The sequence below is a fragment of the Pelodiscus sinensis genome, chromosome 11 (genome assembly GCF_052426305.1).
Source record: "Pelodiscus sinensis isolate ZL-2025 chromosome 11, ASM5242630v1, whole genome shotgun sequence".
NCBI lineage: Eukaryota > Metazoa > Chordata > Testudines > Trionychidae > Pelodiscus > Pelodiscus sinensis.
Genome location: NC_143062.1, coordinates 28,043,873 through 28,064,384, shown reverse-complemented (window position 1 = coordinate 28,064,384; position 20,512 = coordinate 28,043,873). Strand labels below are relative to the sequence as shown.

At 51.3% G+C, this 20,512-nt stretch overlaps 1 protein-coding gene across 2 annotated transcripts in view; it reads right to left on the bottom strand.

Moving 5' to 3' along the window:
• PLXNA1 (plexin A1) overlaps positions 1-11,073 on the bottom strand; it is a 356,659-nt gene extending 345,586 nt beyond the window's left edge. For both annotated transcript variants that reach the window (XM_075938783.2, XM_075938786.2), the window contains exon 1: positions 10,949-11,073. The gene's annotated coding sequence lies outside the window, so the exon portion shown is untranslated. The remainder of the gene's footprint in view (positions 1-10,948) is intronic.
• Positions 11,074-20,512: the final 9,439 nt, after the last annotated feature.

The window sequence follows — 20,512 nt, the reverse complement described above, 5'->3', positions numbered from 1 at the left end:
ACGGTAAGGGGTAAGCGCCACCCATGTGCTGCCTGCTGTGAGAATAGGGACCCCAAGTTTCCAAGGCTGCCAACAAAACCTGCGGCTGCACCTCTGAACAAGCTCTTCTCAAAGAGGTCACGGATGCAGCTTGGAAATGGCTGGAAGAATGGGAGGGACCGGGGTAAGGAGAGCCACTCCAGTTGGCCAAGGTTAACTTGCCTTCCCTGTGGTGCTCATCCTCCCATCCAGGCTGGGCAGCCTTCTAGCAGCGGCGTTAATGGCAACATCCCTGAGTGGGGTCCAAGCAGGAACAACAATAAACCAACCCTCCAGATCCTATCTTAAGGACACAGCTCAGCCGGGCACTCACACCACACAGCAAGGAGTGAACGGCATCAATTTTCCCCTAATGATAAGTTACTCGAGCAGCAGTTTTCTACACCTATCCCACCGTGGATGTGACTCTATGGAACACCACAGGCTCAGTATTCCTGGGCCAGTTCCTTTAGTTGCCTGGAGAAGAAAAACCCTGGTGACACTGCTCTTCCTTCTGAATGAGAACTGAATGCCATGGTGATTCAGGGGCTGATGTGCACCAGGAGGTTCCCTCTTTCATGCAAGACCAGACAAGTCCTTGCACACGCACACCCATCAGAGATTGCACAGCACTTTTTGAAGGCATCAAGAATGCTCACCCCACATCCTGACTACACTCCAGTGCAGCAAACTCCACTCCCACCCCCTGCCGCATTTCCAATGAGACACAGGATTCTGCAGCATTGCTATGAACTGTTAAACAGCTGCCATGCCCCACCCCAGAGCGGCTGTCCTGCAGTGCTGTGCCATGCAGGTCCACTGTATGTAGCTTTTAAAGCATCTTTGGGTGTTCTCCCCAAGCAGCACTAGAATGCAGTGTCACTACCATCACTAGGCACTGCAACAGAATAGTGCCCCCCTTTGATGGGAATTAACCATCTCCCACAAATATCCTGTCTGACAGAGCACGGCTGATAGGATTATTTATTGCTTCAGGCTAGGCACAGGTGCCCAGTGGTGAAGCTGCCAAACAGCAAGCAGCTCTCTGCATGGATGTGTCCATAAATTACCCACTGAACCCATTAGGGAGCCAGGAAGTTTAGGAGGGAGCCAACTTCAGAGGGGAGTGGAAGTGGAGCGCGTCCCTGCGAGTGGGCTGGGGCCAGGCAGTGCGCAATTAATCCTCGTTAATAATGTCGCAAACAGAAGTGCTCGCATGGAGCACGAAGCGGAACAGATGCACACACGCACCTCTGGGGCGTCTCCTGGGGCCCACTCCTCCATGCTTCCTCCCAGCCAGCTCCACATTTTCTGTCAGTGAATCTTCCTTCTTTTTCCTTCACTGCTGCTCTTCCTTCTCCTGGATTCCCTCCTTTCCTCTTTCTTTGTGTATGTTCCCATCATCCCATCATTTCCCCGCCCCCACCTTTCCTTTCCCCCCTCTTTTCCCTTTTCTCTGTCTGTCTCCCCCCACGTAGGTTTTTCCCTAGTAAGATGCTCCTCACACTGTCAGCAAAATGTCAGCATCCATCAGTCAAGCTGCAAAATCACTGGGGATTTCTAAACAATTCTCCCCTGAGGTTTGGCATTCCTGCCTGCCCCATGTAGGTTCTGACAGCGGGCAAAACCCAATGAGCTCTCTTATTTGAAACTGCACAATGCCCCTGAAATCCCAGAACCAAGACTAAGAAAGTAAAAGCAGTTTCGGGTACCTACCCAGCTGACATACGGAGAAAAACTCTGCTTCACAGAGGCCCGATATAAATATTCAGCTCTTAAATGAATAATAAAATAATTACCACCCAGTGCAGTGCCATGATTAACAGGCCTGCTCAGTGACTTAACCTGTCGAAATAAGTTGATGGCAGCAATTTTCAGCAGGAACAATACACAGTTTGATGGAGCTTGAGTTCCCGACAATAGTTCCAGATAAGATGGTTACTCACCTTTGTAACTGTTGTTCTTTGAGATGCGTTACTCATATCTATTCCAGTTGAGGAATGCGCTAGTTTTACCTTAGCTGCTACCGCTGGGTCAGCTGTGGAGCCCTCTGGAGTAATGTCAGTGCAGCGCCCTACAGATGACCCTGCCAACCCAATCATAGGTATTTCCCTAGAAATAGACCACCCAACCTGTGGCCCTGGTGAGAGTGACATCCTCCCCTCCATCAACAAGAACTGCCCCGCTCAAGCCAGTGGTCCAGGTAAGGGTAGACCCAGACCTCACTATGCCAAAGGACGGCAGCCACCACTGCTATACACTTGATAAACACTCTGGGCGCCATAGAGAACCTGAAGGGGAGGGCCACAACCTGGACGTGCGACTATCCTGCCAGGAACCTGAGATACCATCTGTGGGATGGTCTAACCGCAATGTGAAAATAAGCATCCTTAAAATAAGCTGAGGGCAGCATACCAATCCCCTGGGTCCAGGGGAGGAATGATGGAGCCCAGGGTGACTATCCAAAATTTGTAACTGGTCCAAACTTGGCCCTTCACTTTTGGGACAAGGAAATAATGGAAGTAGAAGCCTTTGCCTCTGAAATCCTGAGGACCCTCTTTGACTGTACCCAAGCCCAGAGCATGCACGCCTCCTGAAGTAAAAGCTGCTCATGAGAGGGGTCCCTGAAGAGGGACAGGCTGGTGTGTAGGAAGGCAGAGGGGAAAAGAACAGAAAAGAGTCTCCCATTTCCATCAGCTGAAGGATCCAGCAGTCCGAAGCGATGGATGCCTAAGCATGGTGAAAATTTGACAAATGATTGAGGAAAGACAGGGAAAGGATCTGGTGGCATCATTACTTTGTCCTTGGGCCTGCCTTTACAAGGGATGTTTGGACCCCGAAGAAGGCTTTGTCCAACCGATTGCTGCCAGAACGGCCCCAAACAGTTTGTGACAAGAGTATTTCAGGCATCGACAGGAGCAGTTGGGCAGAGACTTAAAAGGGCTTGTGCCACATAGGAGTGTGCATGCCCATGGACTTCATAGCATTCCTGGAGTCCTTAAAGCTATGGAGCCAGCAGATTGTCTGCTCCACAAAGAGGCTGACTCCACTGAAGGGAAGGTTGTGTATTGTTCGCTGCTCCTTGGAAGGGAGTTGCAGCCAAGTCCCCAGCTTCCAGGGAAGCCTGAAGGCAAGTCTTCGAAACAGCCTTGCCATCCTGGACCTGCTGGGCCAGGAAGTCCTTAAGTTTAAGGATGGAGACCCACAAGTACGAGGGCACCCACGACAATAGCGCCTGCCACCATTTCATCAGGGGAGGAACTCAAGAAGGACATCGGAGGAGTATCCTGACTGGTCCTGTGGGAGAGGTGGAGTACCCGGCTGGTCCACAAGATGTGGTGTTGCAAGTGGTTCCTGATCCTGAGGCGGGGAGAGGGTGGACTAGCTGTCACCCTTGTAGGGGCTCTGGGGTGGGAAAGGACAGAGGCAGCAGGCAATGAGCCCTGGGCCTGGTGGAACGCCCAAGGGGTCCAAAATTGCCACTGAGGAAGACACTGCTGGGTGTCCAGGTCCCTGGACAGATGAGGTCTGTGGGCGTTGAATGGCCTGAGGCCACAGAAGCATCTCTCCAGGGTGAGGGTGAGCTTGAGAGAAACGGCCATGGCAGAGCAGTACCAGCCCGTGCTAACAGGTGGGAACCAGCCGGTGGCGGGACTGCGGTCAGTGCTGACTGCAAGCAGGCAGCACTCTGTGAGATCCAACATGGGGAGAGGGACTGTGCTGAGAATATGGGGTGGAAGGCCAATTCTGAGACTGTGATGCCCTCTCTGAGGAGTGGCAGCGAGACAAAGGTCCATGCTCCGAAGCGCAAAGCCGGACCTCAGTACGGGACTGGGAAGAACCCCTCTGCACCAGAGGTCGGTGCTAAGAGGGAGGGAAATGTTGACAATGCTCGCATGAGGCAGAACTCAAGCGGTGTTGGGATCTCTGGTGCCATGAGACCTCTTGGTGCCGACCATGGGAAGAGTGGGAGCACAGCAAAGATCCCGAAGCCAACCAAGGTCTGCTCTCCACAGAAGCCCTTGAGTGGGAATGGCTCTCTGAGAGCAGTGCCATGAGTGCAAACGAGGCTGCGAGTCAGACCAGCAGCGACCAGTGACATGATGGGACTCTGAGTGACACCGGGACTCCAAGCAGGGAGATGCTGTGGCTGGAATTGGTTGGCCCATCATGGCCGACTTCCTCCGTGAAGGCTGGCGGGAAATAGAGGCCTTGTCCCATGATGGGGACTGCGTCATCTCGATGAGGTAATGCACAGCCTCAAAGGTGCCTGGTGTGGAGAATGGGCTCATCAGCAATGGTTCGCCCCTTGCGCAGACCAAGAGGATAGGGCTTGGTTGATGGGAAAGGCACAGCAGTTCGGTGCCACGTGTCCGGGAGCACTCAGGGCTGATGCCGGAGTTAGGGAGGGAGCAGCTGGTGCTGGATGTGCCGATGCCAAGGACTTGGCCATTTTGGAAGGCCACATCAAGGAATGAGAATGGCATCGAGTAGACCCCACAAGGGAGCAATGGTACCGCGAAGGCCTCCTCTTCAGTTTCGGGACCAGCGCCGAAATGGTCTGAGGTCACAGTGTGGGTTCCATGAGGAGCTGCTTTAAGCGAAAGTCTCACTCTTTTCTGGCGTGTGGGTTGAAGGCCTTGCAGATCTTGCACTTATCAGCCTGGTGAGCTTCCCCAGGCACTGGAGCCACGAGTAGGGGGGAGGGGTTGCTCGCTGGCATAGAATTGAGGCAAGACCTGCAGGGTTTGAGCCCTGTAACTTTGGCATAACCCAGGCACCAAAGGGAGCAGAAGCGTGGAGGTGAAATCCCCTTCATCTTCAGCTGTTAACTTAACACTGATTTAACAACTGCTGACTAACTATTTACACAACTAAGAGCTGGAAGCACTAGGGGTCTGAGGCACGTGCAAAGCAAGAGAGCCAGTTTCAACAGCCATCACTGGAGGTAAGAAGGAACTGAGAGGTGGCTGGGTCGGTAGGCTCATAAACAGTGCGCCGCACTAGTGCCACTCCAGGAGGCTCCACAGCCAACCCAACAGGTAGTGGCTAGAGTAAAATTTTCCAGCAGCCATGAATGCAGCGCACACACCCCTTAATTGGAGTAGATATGAACAAGCATTCCTAGAAGAGCCAGAGAAGCAAGGCCCCATTTTTCATGATGCTGTGGCCGCCTTATGCCATTCCGGAGGCATAATGGGGGTATCCAGCTGACCGAACACCAGGGAAAACCATATCAGGATGCAGTTTTCCAGGTGGCTCTGTGCCAGCTTGTTTATAGCCTTGGGCTCAGGGGAGTATGGCCAGGGGAGAGATAGAAGTGCTGCATTCTTGCTATTCTCAGCTGCCGCAACCCCTGGAGGGCTGTTGCTCCAAGAATAAGTCTGAATAGCCATTAAGTTGAGAGGGGACGATGTCAGTCCCAAGATCGTCTGGGAACAGGGAAAACATACAGCACAGCTCAGCTGGAATAAGGAATGGGGGCCACAGACACTCTAGCGGTCATCTCCTGTTTGCACACACTCCTGCATGCATGCTGGCTGTGTGGATTTAAAGTGTGTCTGTTTCATTCCATGTAACCCAGAGGCTTCGGCATGAAAATGAAATATCTAGCTGCCGCACAGCTAGCCTTTAAACCACTCGGGGACCTTTTACTGAACACAACAGCCATATCCTCAGCTGGTGTCTGGCTCATTGGGCCTGATCCTCAGCTGATGCAGCTTTGTTCTTCTTGGTCTCTGAGGACAGGACAAGAAGCACAAATGAGCTTAAACTGCAGCAAGGGAGGTTTAGGTTGGACCAGGGCTGGCCCACATTTTGGCAACTGAGGCGGGGAGCTCAAATGACACTCCCATGTCCCCTCGCCTGCCTGTTATGTCTCTTGTGCCCTTCTTCCTCCAGAACAGCACTCTACCACCACTGTGCATCTAGAGCAGAGAGAATACATATTCATCAGCAGCGGACACAATTTTCTACATTCTGGGTCCTAGTGGCACCCCCCACACACACTCTGGCACCTGAGGCGGCTGCCTCAGTTCACCTCATGGTAAGGCCATCCCTAGGTTGGACAGTAGGAAAAACTTCCTAACTGTCAGGGTGGTTAAACACCGGAATAAATTGCCTAAGGAGGTTGTGGAATCTCCATCACTGGAGATATTTAGACAGTAGGTTAGACAGACACCTGTCAGGGATGATGTAGTTCAGGGCTACTCAACACGCGGCGCATGGGCCGTTTGCGGCCCGCAGTGCAGTTTGGGTTTACGTGGGGTTCATCACACGGCCCATGGGTGGAAGCCAAAACAAAAAAGTAATCAATATAATGGTCTTCTGTCGATACGCATTTTAGTAGTTAAATGCCTGGAGTGTCACTGCTCATTAAAAGTGCTGTCATATGGGTGGAAATTGGGTAACTATTGCATTTTATTAATATCAGCAGAACTGACTTAAATGGGGCCTGAGTGTTGTGTAGTCTTGCCCTAATCTTTGTATTTATGCCCATCCGTGTGAAAGAAGCTGTTTGCATATATTTGCATATATATGTGCATGTATATGCAACCACACTTAAGTTGCAGCCCTGGGCATGTGCTGTGAGTATCACTGTGGTCCCTGGGGCTTCCAAAGTTGAGTAGCCCTGATCTAGATGGTGCTTGGTCCTGCTATGAGGGCAGGGGACTGGACTTGATGATCTCTTGAGGTCCCTTCCAGTTTTAGTGTGCTATGATTCTACGAAGAAGTGAGTGGAGCAATCACAGCCCAGGTGTCTTTCCAATAGAAAGTCAATAGAAGTTGTGTCCAAATCTGGTGCTTGGTTCCAGGTAACATGGTCATTCAAGCTGTTTATCTGGCTGGGGTGAAAGGGGTCAAATCATGTCAGAAGCACATTTGCAGAAGCCCCAACAGTCCTGGTAGGGCCTGAGGTCTGGGCCCAGGCTCAACCTATAGCTGACAAGGTTTAGCCCTGCCCTCCTTGTCCAGCAGAACACAGTTAACAAACCAATTTGGCTGGAATCTCTTTAAAACAGAGCTGGATGTAAAGAAGAACCCTGGACCGAAACACCCCTAAACTCCTGGGGAGGTGGGAGAGACACAGAGCTGGATTTTCAGGCTGGGCCCATCTCCAGTTTGAACATGATTCCTTAAGCCCACCTGGACCTTGGCATGAATGGGGCCTGTTTTTTGCAAAGAGCTGGGCTGTTGCTGTTCCTTACTGTCCTCCTGAGAACGTTGTTAATCTCCTCTTGAAGCGATCACAGCTGGTTGCTAGGGAAATTATGGTGGTATCACAGCATGAGGATTATGACTTCAGGTGGGGAATAAGCAGCTGGAGCCAATAAATTCTTAAAGAGCCTCCCCTCTCACGCCCCTGCACATGGCCAGAGTAAACGCAGAGCAATGCAGAGACCTGCAGAGAGCAGCTCATCCTAGAAGCAAAACCCCTCCTGACAGAACCTCTGGAGAGGCCTGACAGTCTCTAAGCCCTCCCTGCTATAGGTTGTGCTCATCAGCTCTCCTGAGCTACTGCCCAGCAGGGTCAGATCTGTATTCCCATGGAACCCCCCCTCCCCCCACTCCCACAATAGCAGCAGGAAGTAGTGCTGGCAACTGAGCCAGCACTGAATGAATGCTCCAACACGGGGCCATGGTTTGCCCTCTTGCAGACAAGTCAGAAACCCAAGGACCTGAGTATCCCACAGCCATTGAATTGCTGAGGGCGCATGGCAGCAGTTCTGGGGAGGTTCTTTCATAGCAAGTTCATACAGATTGTGTTTCCCTAGTTTGCTTACAAGGCGGCCAAGTGGGACTGTGCCAAAGGCTTTACTCAGATTAAGACAGATCTAACACTGACCTACTGCACTGGGTGTTTTTAATCTAGTGTAGGTACTACAAAGGCCTCATTACCGTAGTATCTGAGTGAGTCACAGGACTGGGGCTGAGGTTCCTGAGGATCTCAGTTCTTGTCTTCTAGGCTCTGCTTCCCCATCATACCAGTAAGTCACTATATTGAGTTCCACTGCATTACTGTTGGCCTCCCTTTCACCAGCGCATTCTGGGACCTGCCCTGGAGCTGCTACTAGGAATGTTAATAGTTAACATCACCCTTCATGGTGCTCTGTGGGCAGGAATGCTCCAGCCAGCCTGAGGGAGGGCAGGGGGAATCCTGATTAACTGGTTAACTAATTAAATTGGATGTTACATTCCTAGTTGCTAGAGGGGAGGACAGAGGTAGGTTAAACTGGTCCATCTACCCACTTGGCTGGCACCCCAAAATCTGGATGCAGATTCTAATGTGCAAGCATTTGGTATGTTCCACTTCAGGGTTTAATCAACTGCAAAGACCTACCTGACTCAGAGAGAGCACCTATGCAAATAAAATGTGGTTCCTGTGGGGACATCCCAAAGGAATCAACTAAAGGTGCATACATCTCTTTATCCCCATTGTGCAGATGGGGACACTTAGGCACAGAAAAAGGAAGTGAGTCGTTCATCACCACCCAACGAATCAGCTACTCCCAATTCCCTGTCCAAACTACCAGACTGCACTCCTCTTCAGGGCTCAGACTAGGGATGTAAAATCCCATTTAACTGATTAACCCAGGGGTGGCTAACCCACTAGAGACAAAGAGCCAAAATAGTGGTGGATAAAGTGTGAAAAGCCACATATGGGTGGGAGTGGGGGAGAGTTGAAGAGCCACATACGGGGGCTCCAGGCTGGAGAGTGTTGGGGTCAGGTGGAGGGTTGGGGTACTGAGCGAGCCGCATTCTTGTGGCTGTGAGGGTGCAGAAGTTTGGGCTGGGGTGCAGGAGGGGCTCAGGGCAGGGAGGCTGGGAGTAAGATGGGCTCAGGATACAGATTTGCAGTGTGTGGATGGTGCAGGAGTGTTGTGGCAGAAGACTGGGGATGTGAGGGTGCAGGAGTTTGGGGATGAGAGAGGCTCAGGACGGGGGTTCCAGTGTATGATAGACTCAGGTTTGGAGTCTGCGGGGGTACAGGAGTGTTATGATGCTGCGGACAGATGGGGGCTTGGCCCCAAATTGGGGCTTGTTGGCCAGGCTTCATTTTTAAATAAAATATGTCAAACACAAAATGTTTCAGCGTTGTCTTTATTTATGAGGGGGCAGAGAATCTGTTTTGAGTCAGGGGTCACTGACCCACAGAAAAGTCAGTCGGGGCCACACAAGTGAGATGCAAAAAAAAAAAAATTGCTCCAACCTCCCCCCCCCCCAAGCCTCACTAATGTGGCCCAAGTGTGCTGGTGGGGGCAGGGTGCTGGTGGGTGCTGGGGTTTGGCCAGGGGGACGGGACAGAGACAGCTAGGGCCAGTACCTGGGGATCCTGGTTCTCAGGAAGCACACTGGCTGCTCTTCCCCTCCCCTCCCCCAGGAACCTCCCTGCTCTAACCCAATCCCCCTCCTCCCCACTTTAACTTAATTCTGGGGTCCTGGAGCCACCGCTACAGCCACGTGTCTCCCTCTAGGCGCTGGGGCATGTGCGCTGAGCGGCTGGCACACCATGCACACCCCCGCCAACCCAATCCCCCTCCCTTCCGTTCCCCAGAGCCAGACACCTCCCCTCCCCACTCTAACCCAATCCTCCTCTACCACTAACCTTATGCCCAGGTCCCAGAGTTGCCACTGGCGCCACCGCCACCCCTGAAGCCCTCGTCACTGCCACTGCCTGCGCTCAGCAGCCGGCTACTAGCACATACAGGCTGGGACATGGCCTGCAACCTGGCCTGCACATGCAGGATATGACACAGTACGCTGGGGGCCGTGAGTAGCTGACCTGAGCGGTTCCGGGTTCCATCCGGGTTCTGTCAGGAGCCGCCATTTTTTTTTCATGCGACTCGTGAGCCGCGGGTTGGCCACCGCTGGTTTAACCGGTTAAACACGGTTAACGGATTAAAGGGAGGCTAGGGGGAATGGGTTGCTCCAGCCTCTCGGGGGTAGAGCAGCCACCCTGCCATGGACAGGGGCTATTCCGGCCAACCGGTCAGAACAACCCCTGCCTGCAGTGGGCCCCGAGGCTGGTGCAGTTCCCCGCTCTCAGTGGACAGCGAGCTGCTCCAGCCCCTACTGGTTAACCAGAACCAGTGTGCAGCACCCATTAAGGTGAGGCTTACTAGTTAATCCATTAACCATTCTCATCCCTAGCTCAGACTAGAACCCAGAAGGCTCCACTCCAAATCCACAGCCCTACCTAGATGATTCTTCCCTCCCAAAGCCCAAACCAGAAGCCAGGATTCCTTAATGTGATGCTCCCTACTCTAACCACTCCACAAGCCTTTGTCTCTGGCCTTTCTACTGCCCCACTGTGCACCAACCCCCAGTGCCTTCTTTTACAGAGCAGAGCCTACAAAGGGTTACCCTTGTAATTAGCAGCTACTTGGGAAGGCAGCACAACACCAAAGCAGGAGGAACTTTATTTTTTAATCTATTTTTTTTTTAAAAAAGCCTCAGCGCAAGCCTGCTTTTAAATTCAAATGTGCAATATGGGCCAGCGCCTTGGAACCAGACTGAAACAGCGGATTTGGGCAAGGAAACAAGGAATATTTCATTTCAGCTCCGTCCAAGCCGTCTTGATTTATACAGTACTTTGTGCAGGCAGAAAAAACCATTCTCAGGGCTTTGCAGCTTTAGTAATTAGCTCTCCGCCTACCGCCCCACACAATGGGCAGGTGACAATGGAAAGGCACATGTCAGAAGCAGGGGATGCCCAGGGGACTGGGCAAGTGAGGCCAAGTTCTCACCTCTGGCGTACTGGTTCCAATAGCAGCAAATCAGTGAGGGCTCAGGGTTGGGACTGCTATGTGTGGGGAGCCCTGTGGATCAAGGCTCAGGTGCACAGCGAGAACCCCTTGTTAGCAATGGCACAGCTGAACCAGTGCACAGGTCAGCTGCAAGTCATAATCACAACAGTAATAACGCCTACCTCCGACACAGCCGGTGTGTCCAGGGACAAGCCAGGCCCAACACCATTTCAGTCACCACTGTTGCACCCTGCGCTGATCAGGGTGCTTTATTGATCACATCCGCATAGCACTGGCATGCACACCCTCACTGAGCTTCCAAAGTCCAGTCCAGGCCTGCAGAGGGGTCAGATCAAACCTAGGCGGGATTAGTCAGGGCAGCCTCTTCTCCGGCTGTGCCAAAGCCCTGGTCAGGCCTCCAAGAGGGACAGGGCACTGCAGTTACTCACACATTACCTGAGGGGCTCATTCGGTGGCCTGCATGAAAAGAGATGGGGGGGACTCTGGCCAGTCCCCAGAGGGCGGATGTGCTCATCATTAAACTCCTCACCCCAAGGACACTCTCTGGAAATCTCTGCAGTAAGGAAAGAGCTCACCATTCTGGAGGTGCGGTGAACATTCCTGCATGTGTACACGCGTGTGCGTGTGTGTGTGTAAATGACACAAGATGACATCATAGGACTTTTCTGTCTCTAATGTATGTGGTTCTGTGACAATATGGACTCCCCTGGCCTCCCCTCTCACCTGTAAGAGTTGCCTCTCCCCAAGCCTGTACCCAAGAATTTCTGGGGTGTGTGTGCAAGCTCTGAGAGGCTGGTGGCTGCCCTGTCCCCCCATGGCCCAACAGTCCCCCGCCTCCCCACAGCCCAGCCCCACCCCCAGCCTCGCTCCTGGGTGAGGAAGGGGGGAATCATCCCCAGTCTTCTCAGGCTGGCCAGAGCACGGGGGGCGGGGGTGGGGGACAAACAGCTCAGTGGTGGGCATGAAAAGCATCGAAGATCCAATCCTTCCCTGTACTCTTCAGCCGCACTTTCCTGACTGCTGCAATGCCCTTTGCAGAGTAGCTAACAGATACCTTTCAGATAGCAAGTGCATTGCGGAGCCAGCTGGGAGAGGCACAGGCCAAAGGGCCCCTGGAGGGTCACTCAGCCTGGCCAGCATCACCTAGGAGCCCAGGTGGAGAGCAGCTTCAGGGGCTGGTGGCCACACTCCGTGGCAAAATTGGAGGGGAAGGACACATCACATCTGTGACCTGATGATTACAGTGCAGCCCCAAGAGGCTGAGCCTATCTATCTGCAGACCACTGTTCTGGGGACAGGGAATGCAACAGGGCACCGAAAAACTGGATTAAGGGAGGTGGGGAGAAAAAACCAAACCTGGGGAACCACAGTATTAGCTGGCTGAGTGAGCTATGGGAGATGAAGCGCAGCACATCTCTGGGGGTACCACTGCCATCTGCTGGTCAAATGGCGGGATAGGTTTTTTTCCTGGATATATCCCTTCACTTCACCCCACGTGGCACAGGGAGACTCGCCTATAGAATCACCCTCCTGTGCACAGACACACTCACGCAACCCTACCTTCTTGCACAGGGATCCATAAACTCTCACGCCCCAAAGAAACATTCCTGCAAAAAGACTCATTGCTACATGCACCGTTCTGCAGAGCTGCACCGTAACACACATACCCCTACGTCTACAAACCAACCCATACAGCAATAGCCCATTCAACGAGACAAAATCTGTACAGCCACCCTACCACGCGTGCACACGGAGACATGCACAGGTGGCTGAACTCAGAAGACTGTGGCAGCTCCCATTCAGCATCAGGCCAGCCCTGCTCCAGGTTCACAACATGTTGGTTAGGAAAGCCATTTTTCTCCCTTAAGTCGCCACTTCACCAACACAATATGCCCCACTTTGATCACTGGGGCATCCCAAACCACTAAGTACTCCCATCCCCCACAGGCCTGCTGTGCCTCTGGCCGGGGGCAGGGTCCTGTGGGCTTACAAAGTTGCCCAAGGAGCACAGAGCACGGGTATGACATCATCAGCATGACATGAATTAAGCTGAAGCAGAGGTAAAGGGCGACAATGGTTTTGAGCACTCCGTACTCATACAGAGGATCCTCCAGCTCGACTACAGGTCCAGAAACACACTCAGCGCAGATCAGTTTTAATCCTACTCTGGAGGGAGTGTAAGGCAGGAGAGGGAGCTCCCAGCAGTGTAGCAGGCATAGGAGCTGCTGTTAAGCCACACTAACCACCTTCCTGCCTGCACGGGTCTCTAGCTCTATGCAGCTATTTCTATAGTGTGCCCATCATCGTGGCATCTGGCCTAAGTATTGCTAACCCCAAGCACTGAAATATCACATGCCAGGTCCCCAAATGTCATGTGATTAGCTTACAAAGCAGGAGTTTTTTTCTTTTTAATAATAAATTGGAACTATTTTATACATATTCACTAGTTTCCAGGAATGGGCTTTAAGTAAAATATCAAATATAAGGAGACTCATAATAGAGCCACAAAAGCTGGCTGCACTGGCATACTCTCTGTACAGCATTCCTAGCCCCAGCCAGGTCAGTACCTGGGAGACTGGGACCAGCACTAGAACCACAACTTGCCACAACTGGCAGGTGTGGGCGAGTTCTAACTGTTGAACCAGTCTTTTCAGCACCTCCAGCCTGGGATCTGAAGTCAGGTCTCCCACTGGGCAACAGGGAAGAGTGGGACAAAATATTCCCATGTTTTTTTATGGGAAAATATTGGGGTTTTTTTGTTTTTTTTATGGGAGGTCTTTTTTTTTTTTTTTTTTTAAGTTCTCAATTTGTTTTTCAAAACCTAAAGAATCTGGAAAAAACAAACATTTTCAGCAACAATTCTCATTTTTCAGACAAAACCAAATGACATTGTTTTCAAAAAGTTAAGACTTTGACCCAAACCCTGCTTCTTTACTGAAAATGTTCAGTTTTAACTTTAAAAGGTGGAAAATTTCAACCCATTTTGAACTGTCCCACCAAAGTTTCCTTTTTGGCTGGAAAAGTCATTATTCAACAACAACAAAAACGTGCTGGTAAAAACTTTTCAGCCGGCTGTGCAATGGGAACACCACTTCTTGGGTCTGGAGCCAGTTCCACACTGTTCCCATCTCCTCCTACCTTGAGTTCCAAACCCAGTTCTCACACAGAGAGCTGTATGTGGGCCACGCTGCAGCACTTAGCCCCTGCCAGTTCAGGATCTGAACCCAGAGCTCTTGCATAGTAGGCTGCTCTCCATGGCATTCTTTACTCCGGCCCACGTGGGAGGTCTCCCACATTACAGAGTAGCTTCTTCTCTTTGGTGCTGTCAGTTTCCTTGAAGAACCTTTCCTAGAAATGTTGGCAGTAGAACAAGGTGCCATCTGTCTCCCTCCCTCCCTCCCCCCGGCTCAGAGTTGAGCACACATGTACCAGGCAGGTTGTTTTCACAGAGTCTTCCGCTGGCCCAAGTTCCCTTTGAGAAGGGGGAGGCGAGCAAGCGAGTGATGCCAACAGCTCAGCTTCCCTCCATATGGACTGATGGGGGTGGAAGAGCCCAGGTCTGAGGGAGTGGCTACCAGAAGGATAGTCTTGGGGTTCGGAAACGGCTGCGAGATGTAGAAGAGCTGGGTTCAGTTTCTAGCACTGACTCACTGCATGAAGTGGAAAAGTCACTTCCCCATCTGTAAAATGTGGATCACAATTACAGCCCAGTGAATAACTGAGCTCTCTGTTTGGGGACCACACCAGAAAATACAATAAAATATGTCATTCAATCCAGAATGAAAGCTGTATGTCTGTTCCAAATCAGATCATGTTGGGGTGTTTCAACCTTTTTAAATTTCTAAACAAAATGCCACTTTGAAATGAAAAATCCCTATTTTTTTCAGCCCAAACATTTTAACAAATTTAACCTGAATAGTTTTAACAAATGATTTTTTTAAATAAAATTACTATTCCTCCCCCCAATTTTTTTGCCTGACTCTAATAGAGACCCTTCCTTACCACACAGGGGTGTCAAGCTGTATGCACAAATCTTTGCAGGGGATTAGGGTACTATGGACAACACATGCCCATCCCGATGGCTCGCCAGCTTTTGGGCTAAGTGGATCCTCCAGAGTCAGGGTGAGAACAGGGCTCTGGTAGAGCTGCTCCCTGGATTCAATCACCTTCAGGTTTCTGAAGCATCCCTTGAGGAGCAAAGCTGGGTCAGAGTGGAGGGGAGGCTCTTTGGTGAGCTGTAGCAGCAGCAGGAGGCCTGGGCAGGTGAGCACGGTGCAGACATTAAAGGAGGTGAGGCTTGGCATGGGCCACAGCAAAGGGTGAGGGGACTTGGACCTCATGCACCAGCCTCTCTCCACCTTTGCAATCGGCAGGAGATGCTCCATGGTTCATGCAAGCTTTACTGAAGTCTCTGGGGCACCTTGCTCTGCCTATGCTCCCTCCTCAGATGCTGTGTAGCAGGCACCATGCCAGAAAGCAGGGAAGCGTGCCCATTGGGCTCCTCCATGTAGGATTCTCCATTCCCCAAAGCAGGGAGGACAAAATGCTCAGCAAAGCGGGGGGAGAGTGGAGGTTGCTGCCAATCACGTGCTCCAGGTAACAGGGGAGAGGCCAAACAGCAGCCAAAGTCCTACCTGCTGTGCACTGTTCTGAGAAATCCAAGGAGGGTTCACACAGCAGCTTCCCGAGGACTGACAACTGCACTGTCTGAGACAACAGCTGCAGAACATTCGGAGAGCCCTGGCAAAGGAAGAGGGAGAGTGAGTGAGTGCAAAGGGCACGGCCGTTATCCTGGGCACGCCGCAGGCCAAAGGAAAGCTCTGAGCTCCTGTGCTGCTTCAGCTTGGCACAGCTTATTCTGTCCTTGCTGCTCATTTGCCTAATCCTAATGTGTCCCTCTGGGGAAGCAGCAATCAGGGGCCGCTACAGCCAATGAACCTGGGAAATGGGCCTATGGGGAACAGGGCACGTCTGAACAACCTGGGAGAGGACATGGGGGCTGCACAGCAAATGGGGAAGGGGCCAAACTCCAGTTACCCCCTCGGGCATCACGGAGTTGTAATGGAATTTTCTCATGGAACCCTTATTTTCACTGCGCGGAACCCCAGGGTTCCACGGAACACCATTTGGGAAACACTGCCCTAGAGGGACGCTAGCCAACAAGGAGTATAAGCCTCAGACAGAAACACAGCTGGCGGATGTTTTTTTAACTCATTCCCTCCCCGCCCTTCAAAATAGCCTTTTTTGGAAAACAATTTTTTGTTTGGGTTTTTTGTTGTTTTTGGTTCATCCGAAATCCCAAAACAAACATGTTTCCCTTTTCCTCTCTTTCCCGCTTTGCAGTGGCACAATGGCTAGAGGGAAAAGAGAAAGAAATAGAGGGGTGGTGGAGAGTTGAAAGGGCTAAAAACCAACCGTTTTGTAAGTGAAGATTGGCAATAACATTTTGAGATGGCAACGCATCCCTTTCAAATCTATGGTACAAAAACTGGTTTGTAATATTTTTTATTTCCATAGCCAATCTCGGCCAGTTTTGCCCAGCTCTAGAAGACAATGGGACCTGGAGCGCTCAGCATTTTGTAGGAACAGATCTCATGTCCAGACATGGTGCATGGGGGGAATAAAAGAGCGACAGAGACACAAGAATGCCATGGTAACTAACTGACGCACATTCTAATATGCTTGAGGTAAAAATGCCTATGAACCTATAGGAGAAGGGCATCCCAACATTGTTAGGGTGAGGAAATGTAAATAATGGACACGGAGAAACCTCTACTGAACATACATTAGGCATAGTGGCCTCAGTGTACCACAATTGTATCCCTGCCTGCGTGTTTGGAGAGGGAGAAATGTAGTCCTTGGGAGATGCAAGGATGACAATGGCGATGAAGAAGACACAGATGACTAACATCTCTGAACATGTGCAGGCATGAATGTGTGAGTATGTGAAAGGGTGTGGATATGTGCATGCATGAATATACACGTGTGTACAGACATATGCATGACTGGAAGTCCACACACATGTCTCGCTGCAGGTCTAGCCTTATAGGCAGATGATTAGGGTGGTCTTCTGGGGGCACTGAATGAACAGCTGGATGGGGGAGAGGGCATCACACCATTCAGTATTTGGCTATTTTGGGGGCTGCTTAGGCATTTTGCCCAGTTTTTTTTTTTAAAAAGTGTTGCTGCTTGCAGGGCACCACAATTTACAGCCTGAGTGGCAGAACACCTAGGGCTGGCCTTGCATGAATGCATATCATGTATCCCCAGAGGAGTGCAGAATGGAACGCACGGTGTGAGAATACATGTATTCTGGTGGTTTAGGAAGGAAATCCTTGTCTCCTATACAGCTAGGGTGGGTGCACTGTTCTAACCCAGCCACAACAAGGGCAAGTTCAAACTGGGAGGCACTGTAGGCACTGGCCAGAGCAAATGCTCATGGGGGAAATGAGACTGCTTTCAGGAAACAGTCTCTTGCTGTGTCCATGCAAAGAGAGGGGGGAGGGCAAATATCGGGAAAGGGGCTCTCCCTGTCCCTCCCCCACTTTTCATTCATAAACAGAACGTGACTAGATTTGGCACCTGCCTACTGCTAAGATTACACGTAGAGGTTCAACGCTTGATGCTTTCCAGGAATAATGAAGGAGTGGGATGAGAAAGGAGAGAGACGTGTCTTTGGGGGATGGGGAATGCAGGGAAGACCCCACAAAAGCTTGTCATGAATGTCACCACACATTCTTCACAGAGCTCCAGGCAGAGGGAGGTTGCCTTGTTGCTATGACACATTCACTAGGCAGCGAAAGGACAGAGGGGTTGCTAATTCGAAAAGAAATGACATTACATTCTTCTTCCCCCGCCAGGTCCACCCCGCACCACACACACTTGCCTTTTAATTCCTCCCCTTGTAGGTTACAAGCAATATGCATGGGATGGGAGGGGTGAACAACGGTTAAAAAAATCTGCTTCACAAATTGCTGCTAGTACCAAATGTCCCTTCTTATCAAGACTGGACGGGTATTCAATTTTCTCTTCAAACGCCTGCCTTCTGAAATGGTAATAGAATTTCAAATCTGGGGGGAAAGGAGGAGGGAGTTGAATATGTGAGGATAACAATGAGAGAGAGAGAGACAAAGGAAGAAATTATACCAAAAACATATAGTTGGAGTCTTTGCAGGAATTAATTAAATACAAATATAAAGAGAAAATTAACAGTCTCATGCTTACGAGAGGGGGAGGGGAGGTTAGTTTCTGAGTTTAATTAACCTTTTGCTGCCAAGAACAATAAAAGAATGGGATTGTGTGGGACAAGATGGAAAAGAGCTCTAATTGGGTCTGTGTGTGTTTGGGTAAGTTTGTTGTGTGTGTGGTCTCTGGTTTGTGTGTGTTGGAATTGTGTGCATACAAATAACTTATTTGTTGCTCCTAATTGGGGGTTGGTTCACAAAGGAGAGAACTGTCTGAGAAGAGTATAAGTCCCCTATGACAAAAGGGCCTTCTGAGCAGTGCTAACTCCAAGGAGCAAGGGGGTGGGGAGAGGGGAAAGTTGAATGTGTGTGTCCCTCTGTCCCCTAGTAGATAGGCAACTGATGGCCCACCTGCACCCATGGTTGAAGGATTCATTATTTGGAGATGTAGGTCACTGGCTACCAGTTGAGATGGGAGCAATATTGGATGCCAACTTAATGACAGTGAGCATCAGCACTCTTCATTAGGAGAGGGGAAAATGGGGGCAGAGGGGACAATTACTGACAGCGATTAATTGTTTTCCATGTGCACTGAAGTGAGGACAAGAAGCAATCAGCTTAACCTGCAACAGTGGAGGTTTGGGTTGATATTAGAAAAAAAGTCACTCTAAGGATAGTTAGGCATTGGACTGGGCTTCCAAGGGAGGTTGTGGAATCCCTATCACTAAAGGTTTTCAAGAACGGGTTGGACAGACATCTGTCAGGGATGGTCTAGCTATACCTGGTCTTGCCTCAGTGCAGGGAGCTGCACTTGAGGACCTCAAAAGGTCCTTTCCAGCCCTACCTTTCTCTGATTCTCTGACAAGGATGTGGGGATTGGAGGGTAGGGTCAGAAGATCTGGGCTGCATCACTAAGCTGCATAACCCAGGGCAATACACATGAGAGCTATGAGAGATCCGGGGCTGGATAGTCAATGCCTACAAACTCCTGCTGGGCCCACAGTTACAACTGCAGGCTGAAAAACAATCCTTTCCCATCCGCATCTCTACATCTCCAGACGCTAACTGGGGTAATGGTACCAATGCTTTGCTCACTAGAGCTCAGTCCCTCAGCTGCATGGTGCTCAGGAAAGGCCAGTGACTCCCTAGAGTCACAGGTTGTACAGTGCTTGGAAGATACAAACTGCTACGTGTGAATCAGGAGCTGTTAGCGAATGGTCACTTTGGTAAAGTGCAGCAGTGCCAACAGATGTCCACACACTCAGGGCTGATAGATCACGCGGTGCTAGCCACGGCCTTCGGGGGCTGACCATTAAAATGATGAGCATGAGTAGCTGAGTTCCAGCTTCCACCAGATCTACTCCCTATAGCCTTACATGAGCAAGGGGAGGGCTTAGACCTTTTCTATCACACGTGTGTTTTTCACAGGCTTTTCTAAGGCCTGAGAAGACACTCTTGGGGTGGCTGAGATGGCACAAAACTAGGTCTCCTCCTACTATTGCAGCTCCTAGAGCAGCGTTTCCCAAACTATGGGCCTCAGCCTGGTACCGGGCCGCAGGAAAAAAATACCAGGCCTCAGCGTGGTTGCCGGGGTGTTCCGGGCTCCCGGAGTGCCCCTGTGGCACCAGGTCCCCCAAACCCTTGGCTGGCCTGGGCAGAGTCTACAGCTGGATCTTCCAGCTCCTGGCAGAGGCGTAGCTAGGGGCGGTGGGAGAGGGCGGAGGAGGAGGAGGAGGGGAGAGCTGGCCATCGGAAGCAGCACTGGACTGGGAAATCGGGGCGGGCCAGGGAGATTGGGGGAGGGGCAGCTGGCAGAAACAGAGCTGGCCGGGGAGCAGGGGGAGATCAGGAGGAGAAGTAGGGGAGAAGCAGCTGCTGGAAGCAGGGCTTGCCTGGGGCATCGGGACTGGCCAGGAGAGATTGGGGGGCCGGCGGAAGCAGGGCTTCCGGGGGGGGTTGCGAGGTCGGAGGTAGGGAGCTGTCTGGGGAAGAGAAGCGGCCGCCAGAAGCAGGGCTGGATGTGGGCAGCGGGGCTGGCTAATGGAGATTGGGAGGAGAAGCGGGGGAGAACTGGCTGTCCGGGAGGGGATTGGGGGAAGTGGGGCTGGCCGAAGGCGCAGCAGGGGGAGCAAATCAGCCCACGGGGAGCGGGACTGACCTGGCCATATGCAGATCTCGGGGCGCTGCCCCCCTGCAAAGCACGAGTGAGTCCAGCCCGGGGATTCTATTGTGCACGCCCCCCCACATCCCGTCGAGTAGTTGCGAACTGTCCGGCTGGTAGACACATTCATGCAGCCTGAGCACATTTAGCAACCAAGCAGTGTGAAACTACAAACTGATACATCTAGTAATAATACAACGTACCTAATGAGGAAATACCAGACATGTTATATGTTTATGTGTTTATATTTTTGGGCTGCAAAAAACAGTACGGGGAAAAAAAGGGTTCCAACTAAAGTAAAAAGTTTGGGAAACCCTGGTCTACCCAGCTTTCTGTCTGTCTTACCCTCCATTTATCCAATCCATATACCTTAACTTGCT